The sequence below is a fragment of the Haemaphysalis longicornis genome, unplaced genomic scaffold (genome assembly GCF_048455015.1).
Source record: "Haemaphysalis longicornis isolate Haplotype H1 unplaced genomic scaffold, Haemaphysalis longicornis Haplotype H1 scaffold_1, whole genome shotgun sequence".
Classification (NCBI taxonomy): domain Eukaryota; kingdom Metazoa; phylum Arthropoda; class Arachnida; order Ixodida; family Ixodidae; genus Haemaphysalis; species Haemaphysalis longicornis.
In genome coordinates this window covers 248,743,327-248,760,230 of record NW_027526203.1, presented here as the reverse complement: position 1 = coordinate 248,760,230, position 16,904 = coordinate 248,743,327, and the positions used below count along the sequence as shown (strand labels likewise).

Genomic DNA, 16,904 nt, shown 5'->3' with positions numbered 1-16,904 from the left:
TTACTGGTATGTGGTTTTGCACCGCGTCTTTGCATCATGCGTACATTGCGCTCTCTTATCCGCATAATGCTTTTTTATTTGAAGCTGCCCATTGTATTTATAGCCTTGTTGTTAACCCACGGACAACTTCTCTAGTGTTTTGACACGTACATTAATTACCGTAAAGTCCATTGTACGTCCCCAGCCTAATTATTATTGTTATCCGGTGCAGGTGTTGTGCTGGAATCACCGCTTTGGCTGCAATGTCGTCACACCTGCTGCGGACATTTCCAGACACTTTCACCAAGAGTGCAGACACCACTCGTCAAGGTGTCCCAAATGCTCGGCGGAAATTCCCGCCAGTGACGTGTGCACACATCTGGAATCTCGGTGTGACGCCGCGAGGGTACCTAGATCGGCTGCCGTCGAACCGGTAACAGTACCCCAAGAACAAGAAAGCTTTGGCGCGACATGCTCCGAGTCCGCGGATGGCTTTCGGCAAATGCACAACGCCTACTCGATTGCCCTGTCTTTGGTACAAGCCAAGCTAAAAGATCAGCTAGACGACTTCATGCAGAATGTGTATGCTAATCTGGAGACTTTCCATAACAGCTTTGTAGAAAAAACTGATGCGTTCAAGCAAAGTCTCACTGACACAGTTCCATCGAGAATGAACCATTGTGAGCTTGCTACACAGCTCGCTGCTTTCAGCGAAGCAATGAGAAACGGACAGCATGAAACCAAGGCTGCGTTTGATCGACTTGAACTCGCTATTGATCGCAAATATGATGAAATGAGTGAACTTCTTCGAAGTACCGATGCCAATCCAGAAACACGAACGCGACACTCTCGAGACGCTGCAGAGGCATATAGCGCGAACTTATCGGATGATGCGTCTAAGATTGCTTGGGCAAAAAACAGATCGCCTGAAGATCGCCAGATTGCGTTGGCCCTCCTTCATTCGATCATGCCAGTTGCCACAACACACACCTGGACATTTGAGGATTATGAGCCCCTCAAGCAAAGAGCACAATCCGAATTCTCGGTGGCGAGAATGGGGGAGCGGTGTACCTGCGCGGCTACTGCGTGTCTGTCTCCGTCGGTGTTAATAAGGACCAAGTCTATTTTTATGCGAACCTGCACCAAGGGCAAGTGGATCGCTTTCTCGAGTGGCCGTTCAATCTGCAAATGAGGTTTAGCCTCCTTCACACAGAAGAAAGCCAGAAGCTGGAGTATTGCGTGACGCCAAGTACATTATATAAGGAACACCTTTTACGACCGAGTGCCGGGAGTTGGCGTTGCCTTCCAATTGTTACCACGGATTTCAGCACAAAACATCTGGAGGCCCGGGGCTTCATCAAGGACGGCCGATTGCTCCTCAGGTGAGGGACCCCACACAATGATTGAACAATCCACTTCAACCGGCAACAAAAATTGCAACTTGGTCTAATATCACTTAAGAAAAAGTGAAAATATCCCGCGGAAACCCCGTTCATTGTAGAAATGAACGCTCACTAGCATTGCGAACTGGCGTATAACCGAAAATTGGAATACGCTCCACACCGACAAAAGAAATATTCGCATAATTAAATATTTCTCCTGAGAAAGTTTGTTTAAATGCATCCTTCGTACAAGCGGGGTTGCGCTTGGTTGCTTGTCTCAAAGCATGAAGGATATTATTCGCAGAGTGGCAAAAATTAATGAATTACCTGACTTACTCGCTACAACAAAAAAAAAAAAAAAGATCATGCTCACCGTCGTCTAGCCCCGGCGATGGTTGAACACGAGGCTGTCTCGTGACGGATTCTTTGGTTGGCCAACCCCACACTGCATGTGCTACATTCTTAATCTGGTTCCATATAAGCTCCAGTTAAAAAGCGTGATCCACATATTTTATGTGGATGCGAACGAAAAAATAACTGGAACGAGACATATAGGTGGATCCTATGTGGAACCGTAGACTTGTTTTCTTTGTGTTTGTGGTTTTTATCTGGAACCGAAAAAATGGGGTCATGCGATGTCGGCGGTTCCAGTTACTGTTCCACTTATGTTCCAGTGAACGGTTGTGAAGAGTGCGTTTGTATATTTTTGCTTGTGCCTTGTTCCACATAACTCGTGCACTGCAGTGAAGTATGCACTATTTCATGCATCAACTGGAACAATGAACCGCATATATATTTGGTGTTTCTTGACCGAAGATGCACTTGCACGTTTAATATACACGCGCACACCGCATATAAAACTTTGCCGACATATATGAAACTGCCTTGCAGCAGTTAACTTTCATAATTCGGCTAAGGTGTAGTTTTAGTGATGTCCTTTGACAGAAAACGAAATCCCACTTCTTTGCCAACGCCGTACAAAGCATTAAAAATGACGACAGAAGTATGTCTTAGGGAAAAGAAGAAATTGCAGGAACCCATTTCCAGGTGTTCTGCGGCACTCAAACCGCTTTCGTGAACATCGCATTTTTCTAATTTGAGGCGTGAAGTACAAAATAACCAGTGACTTGAATTTAAGGACTAAACGTCTTCCCTTCCCCCATCTGCCGTTCGGGCGAAGCCATAACTGCTATAGTGCTGAAGAATTCATGGTGCTTTTGTGAGCACCTTCATAACGAAATACTACTTGTTGAGGCTATTACATGTTATGCATCTGGTTTACAAATCTCCGCAGGAACAGCCGTTTTTGTTCTACGCTCAGTCATCTCGCTGTGGGGTAGTACGCGACAATTTTAGGTGTTTCATAGGGTGCATAAATGGCTACATCCTGCGGTGGAATAGGTACTTAGTCCACGTTACTTGTGTTGTGATGGGGTACATACATAATGTTAACCGACTGCGTCACATTTTAAACTGCACACATCATGCTACGCATGCAGTTATATGCTGAGAAGTTCGTTTGTGGATTTCGTCTCGTCCCGGCTATTAATTTCCACAAGCAAAAACGAAAGCCTCTTTGCACGAGAACTACACAAAACTTGGAGCACTAAATCTACCACGCGGCATTTGCCTTACATTCTATATATTAACACTGAAATGGTATTGTTATTTCAAATTATGAAATGCAGTATCGGGAAAATCCGCGGTGTTACCCTAATGTTGTTACTTGTTATAGTAATTCAAGTTCACCGAATGACCTGCCTTCTCCTCCTGGTCCCCCCGTTGCTGTTTTCCTGCACTATTGGGGTTCAGGAAGAAAAACTGCTGGAAAACAGGCAGATGTATTATTACTCGCTAATTGACTCTCTAATTAGTAGTTTTCTATGACGTGGGTATCAGAGTGTCGCAGTATATTTTATTGGTATAGGAAAGGCTTGTTGTCAAGATAACGCAGCCAATAAAGCCGCGTCGTTTTGTTTTCACTGCAAACAACGAAGTAAAGCTGTCATCAAAGTTTATGCACACATATTGCACGCGCTCACGGCCCGCGGCTAGAAACAATTTTAGCCCAACTAACGTGTTAAATTCCATAATATCTGAGCTCTTTGTTCCATCCTCAGAACCGCGTAGACGTCCGCTTACAGTCCTATTCCCATAGGACTAGAGTCCTAGTCCTATTCCCATTGCTTTCCTTTCCTTGATGACCTCAACAACTAAAAGACTGTAAGTTACAGTAGCTGGAAAACGGTCTCGGGCAATGCGTCAAAGTTTGCTCAGAATTTAGCTAATAAACGTAAGAAAATTGTGTACTTTTACGTTGGTTAATTTTTATATTTAACGCGTGGTGACGTCAGTACGTGATTTCTATTTCGCTGGGTAGGTTTACACTCGGACTAGCTTACGCAACCGCTTCCTTTGCGGGTATATGGCCGGTCCCCCTCGGTAGGTATGCGCTTGCCATCTTGGTGATGATAGTGTTCTGCTGACGTCGCCACGAAAATTTGCTTGGATGGTAGAGGCATACTGCTTCGCACTAATAAGTGATTTGGCCACTGGCTCTTTCCTATGCATGATTAGGAGTCGGCAGGTGCGGTGGTCTCACGTGCACATGCATGCACGCATCAGGTGATTGCGCTTGTACGCAAGGCGGTACATTTTAAGGAAACCGGAACTGTACAAAAGTGTATACCGCCTGGGCTGATGTATCATATTTTACAATTTGGGCTAGCTTAGGTTTCCGTTTTTTTTAAACGCGGATGAGCAGTAAAAGTTCCGAATGGCAAATACTTAGTACCGATGTCAGGTGCTCCTTAGTACTATAATGAGGTTTATTGGCCGGGCTGGCAAGAGGTACAGTCGCGTGCGATTTGAAGGTAATCGCGCGAGCTTCGACCGATAAAGGCGATAACGCCCCCGCACGGCCTTTTTCGGAGCGACTGGGACCTAGTTTATGCATTATCCTCTCTCTCGGTCGCTGTTCCATCAAGCAGTGATCACTTCCGCGGCTAGTAAACCACCCTTTCCGCTTGTGGTGATCTTGTGTGGTTGCAATCACGTGTGCGTTTTTTCTTGGTTATCGTGAGCACGATAGCACCCATTGTTATAAATGTCCAGTATTTCCCGAGAATGCGTTTCTGCGCACCTTTTCGTGAACTGCTGTAAAATACCACGAGTGCGCCGTCATCGCTGCGTGCGCGATAAAACAAGAGGAAGGGGTTATTGATTTTGCTGCTTGAGTGATGGCTGCTGGAATAAACAGCGACCGAGGGAGAGAAGAATGCGTAAACCAAGAACCAGGCAAAGTAAAACAAGCCGCGTGGGGGCGTTATCGTCGTGGTCGGTCGACACGCGCGATTACCTTCAAATCGCACGCGACTGTACCAACGAGGTCTGGCCGTTTCCGAGATCAACCGAGGTCTGGAGTCCGCACGCAGGTCTCGCGCCGAAGCACTGTCGATGGAGCTACCGCTGTGTCGCTACGGGCGACATATACCCACTGGGGCATTGATGCCACTCGGAAGGTCAGCCTCCGCTTTATCCAAACACATGCCCGCTCGGGGAGACTGGTGCTCCTACGGTCGCTCACTATCTTTGTTACAGTACCTATATTAGATTCGCTCCTCTCCCGCCTTCAATTGACCTTTGCATGTGTGCTTGCGCGACTTGGACTTAGAGCTTGATACCGTCTACAAATGGAGTGTTCAAGGGAGGTTGCGGCCTTTACTATACCAGGGTGGCCAATCCAGGTCTGGTGAAGGAGTTCGTTACCGTCAATGGTCACCGGGTTCAGGCCGCACCCCAAGCCTTATTCTGTAATCCCATTAACACGCGGGGTTTCTAAAATTCGGTGGGAATTTTGCAGCACCGGTATTCGAGCCACGGTCCTTCTGAACGCGGGGCGGATGCTCTACTTCTACGCCACCGGCGTAGTACATTGTTATCTACAAGTTACTTACCAATGTAATCACTAAAATAATTTCTGCCACCTTAAATTTTACTTAACTTGAAGAACAAGCAGGGTTTCGTAAAGGCTATTCAACAATGCACCATATTCACACCATCAATCAGGTGGTAGAGAAATCCGCAGAGTATACTCAATCCCTATGTATAGCCTTCATAAATTATGAGAAAGCGTTTGACTCTGTCGGAACCTCAGCAGTAATAAGGGCATTGCGTGATCAAGGTGCACACGAGCATGACGTAAGAATACTAGACGATATCCGGAGTGAATCCACAGCTACCACCGTCCACCATAAGTAGAGCAGCAAAATACCTCTAAAGGGCATCAGACAAGGAGACGCCATCTCTCCAATGTTATTCACAGCATGCTTATGTAATGCTTAATTAAATACCTCGGGAGATCACAGCGGTTGGAGATAGGTGGTGAGGCAGTGGAAGTGTTGAGCATATCTACTTAGGGCAAGCAGTGATCTCGGATCCCAGCCACGAGGCAGGTAATTAGAAGGGTGAGAATGGGGTGGAGTGCATTCGGCAACCATTCACACATAATGAATGGCAGCCTACCATTCTCCCTGAAGAAGAAAGTGTATGACAGCTGCATCTCACCGGTACTCACCTACGGGGCAGAAACTTGGAGGCTCACTATATGGGTTCAACTTAAATTGACGACGACTGATCGAGCAATAGAACGGAAGATGAGAGGTGTAACTTTAAGGGACAAGAAGGTCAGGGAACAAACGCGTGTTAAGGACATGTTAGTAGAAATTAAGACAAAGAAATGGGCGTGGGCAGGGCATGTAATGCGAAGGCAAGGTTACCGTTGGTCATTAAAGGTAACATTGGATCCCTAGAGAAGGCAAGCCTGGCAGGGGGAGGCAGAAAGTTTGATGGGCAGATGAGATCAAGAAGTTTGCGGGGATGAATTTTGGATATCTATGGGAGAGGCCTTTCCCCGGCAGTGGGCCTAGATTGGCTGATGATGATGATGATGATCCTAATGATGAGTGTAAGAACTAACTTAAGGGCACAAACGTGTCGTGGCGTAGTTTCAACTTCGCGAATGGGGTGCAACGACCCGCTGGCCGCCGACCGACTAAACGCTGGGCCAACTGATTTTGTCGGATGGTCCACGAGCCGTGCTGTAGCGCAGTCAAGCAAAGTCGTTGCAAAGTCATATGAAACGTCATAGGAAACGGGAAGGAGGATGCAGAGGGGAGGACAGTATTTTCAAATTGATTTTTCTAGTGAATAAAGTCGCGTACATTCAGCGAGAGTGGTCGAAACATTGCCTAGAGACTCCAGAGAACAGTGTGCGCAAGTAATCCCACAACGCTTAAAAATCTCTTCAGTGTCCCTTTAGAGAATTGGCGGTATTCCGCCTGCCGAAAGAGAGGCCCCTATCATTTCTATAATATGTAAATAAAATACGCATGGGTAAAACTATTCCTCAGTTCTCCCCTCCGCCTACCCTGTAAAGTGTCTGCTAAATAATAGCAAGCTGTTTCGATAAAAAATTCAGGACGCGAAAGCCTTGCTTATGAGTCGTATGTGCGAATGCATAAAGGGGTCACCACATGGAGAGGTCCTGATGAGCGACGCCACGAGCGTAACTGAACGGTTTACAGCGGACCAGTAGTGTAACCGGCTGCGACAGGCTGTCGTCCACTCCGCACTGCCGCTCGGACCCTCCGCCGCTGTCGCGCGCAAGATCGCTCCATGTGGGTACCCTGTAAAGTCCAATTGAACGTCCCTGACTGCTCCTTCCAGTTTCACGCCGCGAGTAATTGTGGCCGCTGGTGCGCCGCTGTGCAAGGTCAGCGGGGTTGAGGTTGATGCGCTCTGAACACAGCACTCACACCCAAAGCACCAACCAAGGGAAATCTTCCACGGCAGTAGCGTGCCGTCATGGCAGCCGTCATGGCAGCCGCCATAGGAACCGCAGGCGTTCCTGCCGTGCGAGGCCTGGCTTTCAAGCAGCCTTGGTACTGCCCGTGATGATGAAATCACTGCAACAATATGGTCATCAGTTCTTTTCTTGTTCCGGTTGCAAAACGCGTTTAAAAACTTCTGATAAAAAAGTTGTTGCGTTTACTTCTATAAGATGAAAATATCTTCAGTGTTTCATCCAAGAAAAAGTTTTACTATCTCTTCCTAAAAAAGTTGAGAGAAGCGCAAATGCTTCGTAACATCAAAACTGTGACGAAAGTGCGGCCGTACGTCCGTTAAAAGTGCATCCAATCGATCATCAAACCTTCAATGACCCAACTCTAAAACGAAGAACGAACCTACGTGGCGATTTTGCTAGCGCGCACGAAGGACCTAAATGAATACTGATGCATGGTTTCAGATAAAGGTATACTACTGTACTGCTTCATAACCGATTCGTGTATTGCCTTATGTTGAACCATTCCTTTTTCCAATTTTATAGTGACCGTATTGACACAAGAGAAGACCATGCGCACGCACGCGCCGTGTGTCTAGAGATCTCGTCAGAGCTTTTTGGTGGGCAGACCGGTCTACGGGGAAATGCGTCGGTTTTTTTGGCAGGAGTCAATTGTCCTCACTAAATGCGTTCGCTTTAAAATGAGTGTCGACAACGACGGCGAATTTTTTTCCGGCTGCGTTCTTCCGCTTCCTTCATCTAAGGAGCATTTCCGCTAACGGCCACGTCTCGCTGCTGCCGAATTAAAGGTCACGCAATGGAACGGCTCGTCGTATGGAGTGCTTCCGATAGTTATTTCTGCTTCGCACTCCGGACGCTGCCATTTCCGCTTGATGTGCCGTTAATGATTTACCCTGAATGAACCGTAAAGCAGTGCGGTAGATGTAATACCAACTTCGGCATCACACTTGAACCTTTTGTTACTTCAAGGAGACGCGTTGCGTTCCTCGAAAACTGCCACAAGCCCCAGCCACGGCAGCAATTCCGCTCGGGCACGCCGTCTAACAACAATGTTACGAATTGGGAATGCTGCTTCGGGCTTGCCCGTGGAAAGGAAAATAACTCGTAATGGCGGCTGTCACCGTACGAGCTGTAGAAGCCCCTTTCCAGCTTCCCTTAATAGGACATCCGAAAGCAGTTGTAACTACTGTGTAGTTAAACAAGTATACACAAGAATATTTCTTCACCTTTCGGGGTGTAATATAAGGCAGGTTAGGGCGGGAAAATCGGGTTCTAAATTTGTTGCCCAACGCGCCTTTTTTTCCGTCAATTCATGGACGTCCGCTGTGACGAAACACTGGCGATTCAAGAGTGGCTGTTTTTTGGCAGACTTACAGCATGGCTACTGTTTACAAGCCGAAGGGGACAAAAATTGATGCTCGGTATTAAATGCGTGAGAATATGCCTTGAACACCACCGTAGCACGAAACCACAATAGGCAAGTGCGACGCCATCACGGTTGTGCGCGCACCGGCCGGAATAACCCATGCTCTGTTTTCCCTTCACAGGTCACGAAAAACTAAGATAGAAAAATAATGAAGTACACAGAAGCGAGCACAGTGACGCCACAAATAGGACTTCCACACATTGAGTTCCTTGTACCTTTGGCTTCACACTGCTTCCAGTCAACCGTTTTTTTTTTATATAAAGTGCAGAGCACTTTAGGTGTTCGCCTTGTCGTAGCTCGCTCGCTGGACCCAAGTAGAGCGAAACGGCGTTCCTTCGTAGCAGCTGTCGTCGCGGCGTACCCAACAGGGGCTTCGAAAGCCAAGCGGTTTACATAGTCATAATTAAGCGTTCGAAACTCGTGAACCGCTGGCACTTATCATACTTGTTTAGCGCAAGAAAAACTGCAGGTACATTTGAGGCAAAATATACGTAATTAACCGGCAGCGTCCACGTTCATTGAGTTGTGAATGCTCGTTGAGTTGGTTTTTATGATAGTAAGCCAAAAAATTAAAGCTGTTACACTATATATGAAAGCTGCCGGAAACAGCAGAGCAGTGATATGCCATAATGGGCTGTGGTGCCGTTATCCGTTCACTCATACCGCTCATCACGCTCTTCGCCGCCCTGTCTCATTCCTCTCATAATGAGAGGTTTGTTCAACGCATTTCAGATTTCCCGCCTTCGCAGTGCTCTCGTGCCCCCTTTCTGAACCTGCACCAACAATGGGCCTCCTCGATTTACCAGTCTTGGATGGTCCGCGGGCAGTCCGAGGACTGCCCCCGGACCGGAAGCCCCATAGGAATACATGGGGAAAACGAGCGCCGGATCGCGTCTTGGGCAGTCCACGGACGATCCGGGACTGATAATCGAGGAGGCCCACTATTTCTCTTCTTTTTGTGCTTGCTTTTTCCTCCCGCATGGGCCGGTGTTGCACTGCCACTTTTTTTCGCTTACTATCGCAAAAACCACCGCAACGAGCGTTCCTAACTAAATGAACGCGGGCGCTGCCCGTTAATTGCGTATATTTCGCCTCAAAGGTAGCTGCAATTTTCATTGCGCTAAACAACGGGGAGATGTATGACAAACGCCCGCGGCTCACGAGTTTCGAAGGCTTGTAACTATATAAACCGCTTGGCTTTCGATGCCCCTTTGGGGTACGCCGCGACGACAGCCGCTACGACGGAACACCGTTTGGCTCTACCTGTGTCCAGCGAGCGAGCTACAACGACAAGGCGAGCCCCTAAAATGCTCTGCACTTAAACGTGCTATGCACTTAAAAGTGCTCTGTACTTTAAAAAGTAGCAGTGCAACGACGGAACGTGCGGGAGGAAAAGCAAGCACTCAAAAACAGAACTCCCGCTGGCACAAAATCAGGCAGGGGTGGCCGAGCACTGCGAAGCGGGGAAATTTAAAATGCGTTGGCCAAACCTCTGTTGAATTTATCAGGAGAGGAATGAGACAGGGCGAGGAGGAGCGTGATGGATGGTAAAAGTGAGCTGATAACGACGCCACAGCCCACTATGGCGAATCACTGTTCTGCACTTCCGACAGCTTTCACATCGAGTTGAACGGTTTCAATTTTCTTCGTACCAGCCCTTTTTTCACGTTATTATGCTTTTTCAACCCACCCCTGACTATAAGTTGTTGCATATGGAGTCATGCTTCTGGAAAGCACTGCCTCTCCATGCTTCGCCTGCCCTTCTTTCTGTATTTCATTGTTCCTCGAAAAGCGTAAGACGTAGTAAGACAAAGTTCTCAAGCAATTGTGATGCGGTCATCCTTACTTGTCTGTCTCGTCTCTGTCTCGTCGTTCTTCGGTTTTTCTGTCCTCGTTGGTAGCGCTCGTTTTTCCCTAAGCAATGAACCAACTAGCCCAACAGCATATTCTACTGAAGTATCTTACTTGCCATATCAGACGATTAAACAATGTCTTCTCGCTGTCAGTACGCAAATGCTCTTAACAGTTGGAGCACTCGTCGGAATTACTTTCACGCAAAATCTTTGATCAGTTTATTCCGCAAAAACCGACGCCTTCCGGCAAGCTACATCACCATTGGCTATAACGTCTTACCCGCCGCGGTGGCTCAGTGGCTAAGGCGTTGCGCTGCTGAGCACGAGGTCGCGGGTTCGATTCCCGGCCGCGGCGGCCGCTTTTCTGATGGAGGCGAAAAGCGAAAACGCCCGTGTGTTCGAGATTTCGGCGCACGTTAAAGATCCCCAGGTGGTCAAAATTAATCCGGAGCCCTCCACTACGGCGCGCCTCATCGCCTGCGTTGCGTCGGCGCGTTAAACCCCATAATCAATCAATCAATCAATAACGTCTTCTGTGGCTCCATAGCAATGACATCACTGCTGCGAAATCATGCGAGCGAAAAGGCGAGAAACTTTCACGAAGATACCAAATTGACTAGAGAAATCTCGAAGCCTTGATACGTAGAGGTAACGATATTTGGAAATGTAGGTGTTAGAAAGGCCATCACACCCCACTTTACTTAAGCCATGCCATTCTTTAACAGCAAAAAACGATATCCACGAGGTACAATGATGGTATGCTCTGCTTCTTGCTCTGCCTTTCGTTTGTGTTTAACTCCAATGGTAGTTAATAAAAGGGTTACCCAATGGTTTTTCAAACGTGAGCGTTTATTTTTCTTGGCAGATTCTCACTGGAAGATCCCTCAGCCGACGACGAACCATGAAGACAGCCTGCAGAGTGCAGAGTCAACGTCTAATGAACGATATTCTGCAAGTAAATAAACGTCCGCGATGGCACAGCTGAAAACAGTAAATATCGACGAATGAGATTAATCCATTCCAAAAGTATCAACTTGCTTGTTCGTATGAAGCAGGATACAGTGAATGATTTCTTCAAAGCGGCCGTTGCTTCTTTTATTTTTCTGTCTTCCGCCTTTTCTTGGTTTCGTTCAATAAATTTGGTTGTGGGAACTACAAAAAAAACTATTTTATCTTGAATGCTTCAACACTTTCGGGTGTTGACAACTTCGGTCATAGTGGCGACAAATGGTATGCCCGGGACTTTCACTGCACTTGCAAAAGGCAATATGCATATTTTGAGCTTCCTGGCCTCCTTTACGGCTTAATATCGTCATTTGCTATCTCACTGTGACGACCTTGCAATTTTAGATGCAAAGCCCGCTACCCCCATAAAATAACCATTTGTATGCGCATAATGTTCAGGTCGTCACTTCATTGCGCCACTAAGAGTGTTTGGCATTGTGCGACTGGAGATTGGTATCGATATGTTTCTCGAATCGTGACTCCACATTGTATGCATTCAGGAATGACCTGGCATATTTACAAGATGGGGGAAATGACTTTTTTCTTTCAAATGGCAGCGTCAGCTGACATTTCGTTACCCCCGCCCGCCCCTTAGTTTCAAACGTCCCTCATGAAAATGGACGTTGAGTTTTAATAGACCCCCTATTGTGTTTCTATAGAGTCAATAAAAAGTCAATTAAAACTCATCGTTTATAGACTGTGCTCGTTAAAAAGTCAACAAACTTTGTATTGCAAAACCTCAACCAACATTTTATTGCCTTCAAGACATTGAGTTTTATTACACTTCATATTGAGTTTTTATAGAGTGAACCAAATCTCCCATCTTAAAAACTACGGCCAATATAAAATCAATGAACTTTTTATTGCAAAAATGCAACAGGAATTCTATTGCCTTCACTATATTGAGTTTTAACAAACTTTGTATTACCTTTCTATAAAGTCGTTTGAACTCCGAATGTGTGGACTGTGGTCATTAGACAGGCAATAAACTTTTTATAACGAACACGCAACAAGAATCTTATTACCTTCATTATGTTGAGTTTCAATAGACTCTGTATTGCGTTTCTATAGCCCACCCACGGAGGTCTGGTAGCTTATCGGTGCATATATGTGGGGTGCTATAGCGCCGCCTGCCCCGCCTCATCAACCGAGATCGCGCGATGGACGTCCCATCACTTCGACTTGGGAGCACTTGGGAGCGGTGGCGCCTGGGATGGCGGACATCACCGCCAGAGAGTTCGAGCCCCTGCAAAGCTCCTCTGTTAAAACTTGCCAGAAAACCTGGCTCACAGGCAACAGTATATTACGACTATACTCAATAAACATTTTATAAAAAGGCAATAGAGATAAATTCAATAAAAACTCATCAGACATTCTGTTCAGACCTAGCTCATATGCAACAGGTTGTGATGACTGGGCACAATAAGAATTTTGTAGAAATCTAACTGAGATAAATTTAATAGAAACCCGTCAGAAACTGTATTCAAAGCTTACTCAAACGCAACAGGTTGATACGACCATACTCAATAATAATTTTAAGAAAGCTAATCCAGGCAAATTTAATAAGAACTCATCAAAAATTCTATTCAAACTTTATTTACACGCAACACGATGTTACGACTATACTCAATAGAAATTTTATAAAAAATTAATTGCCATAAATTTAATAAAAATCCGTCAGAAACTGTATTCAAACCTAATTTCCACGCAAAAGGCTGTTGCGACTGTACTCAGTAAGAATTGCATAGAAAACCTATTGAATATATTGTATAAAAACCCCATAAGAAACTCATAAGAAACTACATTCAGAACCGATAAGGCCTACTGACTTGGCTCTATAGACTTTTAATTGAAACGCGGTGGCCAATTTGTAATGGAAACTCAATAGAAATATTCTATAGAATGTTGACAAAATGTTTATAGGATTCTTTTGAGCAATATCTATAACAAGTTTATTAAATCTCGGTAAATATTTTTATGAGGGGTCTTTGCTGTACCGGCCCTTGCAGGACTTAATTTCATGGCTGCTGCCCGCTCACTGATGTGCGTTTGAGACCCCTGGTCTAAATGCATAAAACTGAACTGACTGTCAAGGCACGCCATGAATTTGTCAGCGGAAGGGACATTTCGAAGCATCCATTCAGATAATTTCTATATCGACTTGAAATTTCAGCTTGAACAAAAAAACGATAGGACTTAGGAAGGAAACACGGACACAGTGCTGACTATCAACTGAGTTTACTGACAAAAAGCGGGAACATATATAAATGAAACATTGCACAACATTGGCACAGCGCGACAGTCTTTTTTCCGAGATTAGTTAATGGGATAATCGCTAAGCAGTTCCAGTTCTTTCTCTGTCAGCGCCACGGAAGCTGTGCTGACGCACTTGTTACCTTTCTTGCTGATGGCTACTGCTTCGACGACTTCACGTGCGAGGCGATTGCGTTTCTTTCGAAGCACGTTGATCTCGTCGATGCGCGCCGTGCATTTGGGGCAAGTGCGGCAATGGGATGATAAGTGGCCGGATGACGTTGTCTTGAGTGAGGCGGCATGTTCACGTGCCCTGTCATTAATGCACCTTCCGGTTTGTCCCACGTAGACTTTTTTGCATGATAATGGGATGCTGGATACAACTTCCTTCTGGCATTCGGCGTATTTTGTTCGATAGTTGGTGGTGCATGTTTCCCCTCTTGCTTCGTTGTTTACGCGTCGGCACATTTGATACGCCTTGTTGGGGGCACTGCAGACAACAAACACACCTTGCCTGGCTGCAATTTTTTTTTTGAGGTTGTGGGCGAAGCCATGTACATAGGGAACTACCGCGGTATTCCCTCTCATGCGCTGCACGTTATGTCTCCTCTTATTTCTTCCCTTCACACGCTGTAGTAGGCTTTCGCTCACAGCCGCCAAGAGGCTTTCCGCGTAGCCGGCGTTACGCAGCCTGGTTACCTGCCGGTTGAAGCTCGATTTCATCTGATGCGCGCAGGACTTCTCAATGGCGGAGCGCAAAGCCATGGTTACAATCGCTCGCTTCACGTTCTTGGAGTGTGCCGAGTCGTGGGGTAAGCCCTTACTGCTCCGTGTCTCGTACCGCCAGCAGATATTGCCCTTGTCGAACTGCAGGCTGAAGTCCAAAAACCTCAGGTGGCCATTCTCCGGTAGTTCATGTGTGAAGGATAGTCCCTGGGCGCTGTCTTCAAAACTCCCCATAATATAAGCCTTCAGGCGTTCGTCACTATCCAGGTCATTCGCGCACAAAACCAAATAGTCATCCACATAACGAAAAAATTCCCCCGCATTTCCCCGAGGGGGAGAATGTGAAAGTGCGAATGCACGGTTGTCGGCCCGCTTGCGGCGCTTGCGCTCGGCCCCCGCAGCCCACCGCCTCGCCGCCTTCTCTTCCATCTCTTCCATCGGGTTTGTAGTATCACGTGTACACCACGCAGTTATCAAGCCGCTATAACGCCACTGAGTCGCCAACGCACGCCGCTGATGACATAGTTTGAATGCGTTAAAGATATAAGGCGCGTTACTAACACTCATATCAGCGTCGCGTCCGTGGCTTCGTTGCAGCCTAGCCTGTTGCTGGCTTCATATCCACTTAAAGCGTTCCAGCTCCTTTGTTTTAAAAGCTACCGTCGCACGGCAGCAGCTCGCAAGGGTTTGTCCTAGTTCTGAGTCTGAGTCGGGTGCCCCGAGCGCACTGACGGTCCACTCCATCTTGTGGACGAAATGCCTCCACGCTGGCTTCGGGGTGGGGGTACACTCCACCGCATCCACTCGCGCACGCCACAGTGAGTGTAGGCCAAGTGTAATGACGCATTCGCACAGTTCCGAGTGTTCCATCGGTACGTCGAGGTAACGGAGACCTGCCCAGTCAATGTCCCAGTGGACGCCCAGAAAACACTGCACCTCGTCCCAGAAATAACGTGCAGTGTTGCATTCTAGGAACACGTGCTCCGCCGTCTCCAACCTCCCGCCCAGGAAGCAGCCCGCACCGCGCGGCAGAAAGAAGCCACGTTCTTCCTGTCGTGATCCCACCGGTAGCACCCCGAAGTGGAAACGGCAGAAAAAGTTTTTCGTCCCAGTCGGAATCGGCAGGCACATGATTCGCTTTAGTACGCCCCGCTTAGCCGCCTCGACTGGTGGCTGTCGGTACAGGGGTGGGGGAAGAGCTTAAGGTCGCGGTATAGCCGGCGGGGCTTAACTGCTAAAAGGTAGTCCCATGAAAACTGCTGTTCCAGTAGGGTGATGGCGCCAGCGATTTCTCTATAGAAAGGGGCGGCTCGGGCGCCATGGTGCAGTTGGACAGTTGTGACCTGCCACTTTGATATGTGGGCAGAGCCGATTGACTGGAGGGCTCCACGGAGAAAAGGGTCGGACTGGTCTCGGAAATATATAAAACGTTGGACTGTCAGCTTAATCTCCACGTGGACCAGACCTAGGCCTCCGGCATCTAGTCCCCAAAAGAGATTTGTGCGTCTCATAGGCTCGTACGAGGAGCGCCAGACGAAGACCGCCCACTGTCGGTGCAACTTGTTCACCGATTTCTTGTCGATGGAGGTGACTCGCGCCGAGTATAGGGTAGCCGGGTACACTACGACGTTGCAGATGTGTGCTCTGGAGACCAAGGCGATGTGGCGTGTTCTCCATGGTTGCAACTTGGCCTCCGCTGCCGTTAGCCTAGGTCGCCATCTGGCTGCGTTGGCTTCCCATAGGGCCATGTTCACGCCCAGGTAGCGGTGTAATGAATCCTTCCAGCGAGCGCCGCAGAAGCTGGGGGGCTTGAGTTCCCATTCACCCAGCCAATACCCCTCCGATTTGGAGAGGTTTAGCTCCGCTCCAGAGAAGCGGCAGAAGCGACGTGCGAGCTCCGCGACCTCGCTCACCTGGGTTCGTGATGTGCAGACGACGGCGATGTCGTCCGCGTACGCTAGCACGCGGAGTTCTTCATTCCCGAGGACCAGTCCCCTGATCGAATTGGAAGTAGCGATCATTCGACAGAGCGGTTCCAGATAGAGCGCGAACAAGACAGGAGACATTGGACATCCCTGGCGGACCGACCTGCTGACCTCTATGGGTGGTCCGAGTGTTCCCCCCAACATCACACTTGTTGTGATGTCTGCGTAACACGTTTCTAGCCATTTCGTCATTGTTTCCCTTATCCCGCAGTGCTGAAGTAGAGCGAAGAGAAATGTCCGATCGACTTGATCGAAGGCCTTTCGAAGATCCAGTTGCAGTACCGCAATAGGCATCACGCCCATCTCTGCAGCCTCGCAGGCGGTCCTCATCCGATGTAAATTGGTGTTGATAGAGCGACCTTTGAACCCGCAGGTTTGATGCTCACCAACCACGCCTCGGAGGGCCATCTCGAGGCGTCGAGCTAGGATCCT

The 16,904-nt window shown here is 47.7% G+C and overlaps 1 long non-coding RNA gene across 1 annotated transcript in view; it reads left to right on the top strand.

The window, feature by feature from the left end:
- LOC144143728 (uncharacterized) overlaps window positions 1-11,673 on the top strand; it is a 21,738-nt gene extending 10,065 nt beyond the window's left edge. The window contains exons 2-3 of the long non-coding RNA XR_013317148.1: window positions 212-1,361; window positions 11,369-11,673. This is a non-coding gene — a long non-coding RNA (uncharacterized LOC144143728). The remainder of the gene's footprint in view (window positions 1-211; window positions 1,362-11,368) is intronic.
- The last annotated feature ends 5,231 nt before the right edge of the window (window positions 11,674-16,904 follow it).